Below are 4586 nucleotides of genomic sequence, written 5' to 3'. Positions count from 1 at the left end.
ACATGGCTTTCCTCTCCAGGATCAAAAAGGTTCACATCTTCTTATCTGGCTGTCCTGAATTCCACATGAGACTTGCTCAGGTACGCCTCTTTAGTATTAATGTGTTCCTTGGAAAGGTACTGATTACAGAAGAGTCTTATCCTTGAGTCCAATGCTATTTTAATGGAAAGAACAAAGAAAGAAAATTCTCTCAGAAGTTTACACTGGTGAAGGTATGTGACACTATAGAGAAGGCTGCCTGATAACACAAACTAACACCTTTTGTGCTATAACCATGTATGAAGTCATTCCACTGCAGAATGTTTTCAGCTCATGAGTACTTTAAATGACAGGATGGTTCATATACCTACCTCCAAATTCAGAAAAAAATATAATGTCTTTTTTTACCAGCTGTTATGCTACCCACCAGAGAAAACCGGTGTCTGTGCCAGGGAGTACTTACAGTAATTTAAAAATCCTATAATTAACAAGGGAAAAAAATTTAAATATTTTATTTGATTATCACCAAGGATGGGCAGCTCTGGATAGAGTTGCAGATTTCAGCAGCATCCCCACCCTTCAGTTTAACTGCTCCAGACTTCATTTTTTTTTCTGAAGTTTCACCTTCAGCTTTATCAGGTCTTGGTTATAATCTCCGAGTTAATGAGTTTGAGACCTGAGATTATCAGCTCTCAGTTAAATATGGATGAGAAAAATCATTAGATTATTTTTCTTTTAACTAACAGCTGAAGCCCATGTGCCTTTTCTCATTTGAAGTGAGCAAAACCTCCCTTAGGCATTTGTTTTCTTTAACTACACAAAACCTTTTGTAATTACTGACTTTAACATTCCAGTCAAGATTTTGCAGAAACATGTCAGAGGCTTGTCATGTGTCTCTTTAGTTCTTATGTTCTCAACAAAGGTGTTATGCTGACAGGAGGTTATTAAGTATATTTTCGGCATCAGTATAATTTCTGTCAAGTATTAGTATTTCTCTGCAAGTTTAGGAAATTTTTTTGCAGGACACATTTCAACCTTCAGTGCACTAACTTTGGTTTTTGAGGAGGAAGCACTGATGGGCCAGAGAGTTGTCTTAGCAAGAGATTCAAACTGTTCTGTCAAGACCTTCATGTATTTTGTCACATGCCTTGCTGGACTGGCATGTATGGTATCCTAGCTGGGCATCACTGACATGGTTTACCCCATTGCTGAAAGGCAGAAATCTGGAATGAATGTATTCAAGCCGAGGGAATGGTGGTTGGTTGTGTGGAGACCACAGAGATGGTTTGATACCTAGTATTCATACTGAATGACTTCATGAAGGAAGAAGGAAGGTAATTTCACTCCTATCCAGGATCTCCTCACCCCTTAGTGCAGTTATCTTCTGTCTGTTTCCCATGGCCCAGAAGCACTGCTGTCTCCTTCCAGCTCTCAAGGAATGTATCATAAACCCCAGCAACTATAAAAGTGCTTCCCTACTTTTCATCTGGATGTTAATGAAGATTATCCTACTGTATTCAGCCATGGTGTGATCTCACCCTGAGCACTATGTGCAGTTCTGGGCCTCACAAATTTAGAAGTAGCTGGAGGTATTTGAATGTGTCCAGAGGAGGGCAATAAAGCTAGGGAAAGGCCTAGTACAAACTGTAATGTAACCCCCCTAAGCATGCATGTAAATACAACCACTAGCCCATTCTTCAGGTCTAGTGGGACCACACAAAAACACCTTTTTGTTTTACTTTGCCTAAGAGAACTTGCTACCCTTCTTTCTGCTAAAGTGAGAAAAAATTTATTAAATCTCTGAAAAGGTCTGTGCCTTCAGGAGGGAATAAGTACTTCTTTTTCAGCCCTGCTAATTTTTCAGTCTTCTCATATGACATGTCCTGTTCTTTCCCAATCATCTACCAAAACAATATGTGGATTGCAAGTCTGCTTCCTTTCTTCAAAGACTGTCTCAAAAAAAAAAGCATGGTAAGAAAAGCGCAGAAAATGGGTTCAGATATGGAATCTGGTGCCATGACTGACCTCGAAATTGCAAGAATTTTTAGAAGGAGAGATATGGTGAAGAATACGTCAGAAATGACTCCAAAATCTCTTTTACACATTGTATAAATGTGTAATATTCGTCTGTTTCTGTAAGAGTCATCCAACAAGAACTACGCTACTTTACAAATATATTGCTTTAAATGTTCCAGGTTTTGAGGTGAAAAAATATATGCAGAAGTCCAATTTAACCTGTAAATTCCTGTTTCTGGAAAACAACAGTCGCAATATTTAGTGGGATAGAGTGGATAGACTTAGTAATACTGAATTAATCTCATGGTTTAATTTTTGCTAGCATTCAAAAACATTAAATGCAGCTTGCTGACTTTTACTGATACAGCTACAAGAACTGTTTTCATGATGCTTGAATATCTATTCCTTCCTCTCTCCCTTTTTTCTTAACAAGAATTCCATGCTGTTTTCTCTGCAAAAATTCATTCACCTCTAGACAAGAAACAAGCTGCTTCTTTCTACCATACCACCTCTCAGAATCAGCAGTTTTTGGACTGCCAGCTCTTCTGAAAATAATCCTGTGCTTTTAATACAGCCTTTCACCTAAGATTCCTGCTCTTCAAAAGTTCTTGAGCTCCTCTCAGCAACAGCTTAAAAAAAAAAAAAAAAAAGGGTTCTTATCTTTTTTCTTACTCTCTCACTCTCTCAACCTAAAACCTAAACAGCAGCTCTCCTGCTCTCCTCCCACCTTCTAGACTCAGTACTTCAAAATAACTCTGGAACTGGATAAGGCGAGAAGAATCGCTTCACCCATGCAGAATCACACCAACAGGCTTAAAGCGTTGGAAGAGTTTGGTAGAAAATCCGAGCTGGAGCGTGGCTTAGCTGTAATGCTAAGCCAAAGAAAATGACATGCCTGAACTTGTAGAATATACACAAAAAAAAAAAAAATAGTGCAGCAAGTTTCTGGCAGTAGTTTGTTTAATTCTAGCCACAACTGTTGGATCAAGCAGAGTAAGTCACTCATGAGTTTGTGAGAGACTTCACTGTCTGTGGCACAGGGTGCAGTGGGAGCTCATACCTGACCTGCTGTTTCTCTCCACTTACTGGTTTTCCATATCACACCAGAAATATTGACTGCATCTTATGAAAAAGTTCCAAATGTTGAAGAGAAATAATAGGAATTCCTTGATATTTCACTTTCTTTGAAATTAATGAAGACTCAACAAAATGCACATAATAATACAGGGTGAAGGCTTAAAAGGGATACAATGGAGTATTTTCTGAATCACATTGTACTTCATATTTTTCAATGTTTTCATATTCTTTTCTCCAATAAACAGCCACAACTATGCTACTGTTGCTAGGACTAAAATCAGAAACTGAATTTGTTTCAAGAGCAAAAGAAGCATGGCAACTAAACCCTCTACTTTTGGAGAAGAAATATTTTGTATAGGTAGAACTGATCATTCTGAAGGTTACTGTATTTTTTGCAACTATATGTTTTCATTTTGGTGTTAGAAGTACTGCACTTGGGAGTAAGAAGAAAATATTTCTATTGTTCCACAAATAAGACATGTTTGATTACATCAATATAGTCAAAATTTTGAAATTTGAATGTTTAAAATTATTAGAGGTGAGGACTTTTTGTCCTGTTTCCTGTATTTTTATCACATTCTGCTCATTTTCATGGATTTTTGTGGTCAAGTATTCAAAGTAAAGCAGGTCATCATGGGTTTTTTCCCAAGCATATTCTCCTCTTCGCAATTAACCATATCAGAGTTTAAACTAGAGTTTTACTCTGGAGTTTTAGACCATGCCACAGCACTGCCAAACACTCATGTATCACCAGGAGCAAGGACAGAGCAATAAAAGCTGGACCAAATGCTGCAACAGAAGAGGGTCTGAGGTGGTGCAAGGATCCGATCTTCAAAATGCATTCTATTTCTATAGAGAAGAAGCAAAACCAAGTCTTCTTTTTTCTGGGGGGTGGGATGGGGGGAGGGGGTCATAACAAAAAATAGAAATAAAGGTGGAATTAAACCCACAGTTTGAGAAATTTCAAGCGTCTATGTGTTGGGACATGTAGGTCCCACAGTAAGCAAGCTGTGACAATAGTAACAGCAAAACCTAGAGAGCTTCTCAGCTTTCCATGATGAAACCCCTTACCTGAATAAGGTGGAGCCCAGTTCACAAATTTCTACATGACAAATACAACTGTGAGTGTGGTATTTGCCTTTGTTGGAGGACAGGCCTCATCCCCAAGGCCCTGCAGTACAATGTGCTGATGGCGAATTCTCCTTGTGCCTTCTTTGGCAGAATGCCCACCTCTTCCTGCAAGCTCAGGCTCCCCTTCCAAAGTATCTCCTTCTTGTAAGTCATGAGGAGCAGCTGAAGGAATTGGGGTTGTTTAGCCCAGAGAAAAGAAGGATCAGACCTTATCGCTCTGTATTATCACCTGAAAAGGCTGTAGTCAGATGGGGGTTGGTTTCTTTTCCCAGGCATCCAGTGACAGGACCAGAGACCCCCTGAAGCTTCACCAGGGAACGTTCTGGTTGGACACCAGAAAAAGGTGGTCAGGAATTGAAACAGTCTGCCCAGGCAGGAAAAGA

The 4586-nt window shown here is 39.2% G+C and overlaps 1 protein-coding gene across 1 annotated transcript in view; it reads right to left on the bottom strand.

Annotated features, from left to right (window-relative positions):
- The window catches only part of CD226 (CD226 molecule), a 28600-nt gene that overhangs the window by 8265 nt on the left and 15749 nt on the right, over window positions 1-4586 (bottom strand). The gene's annotated exons all lie outside the window — the stretch shown is intronic.

The sequence above is a fragment of the Geospiza fortis genome, unplaced genomic scaffold, assembly GCF_000277835.1.
Source record: "Geospiza fortis unplaced genomic scaffold, GeoFor_1.0 scaffold100, whole genome shotgun sequence".
Lineage (NCBI taxonomy): Eukaryota > Metazoa > Chordata > Aves > Passeriformes > Thraupidae > Geospiza > Geospiza fortis.
Note: the sequence above shows the minus strand (reverse complement) of the source record. Positions and strands in the feature narration are given on the sequence as shown.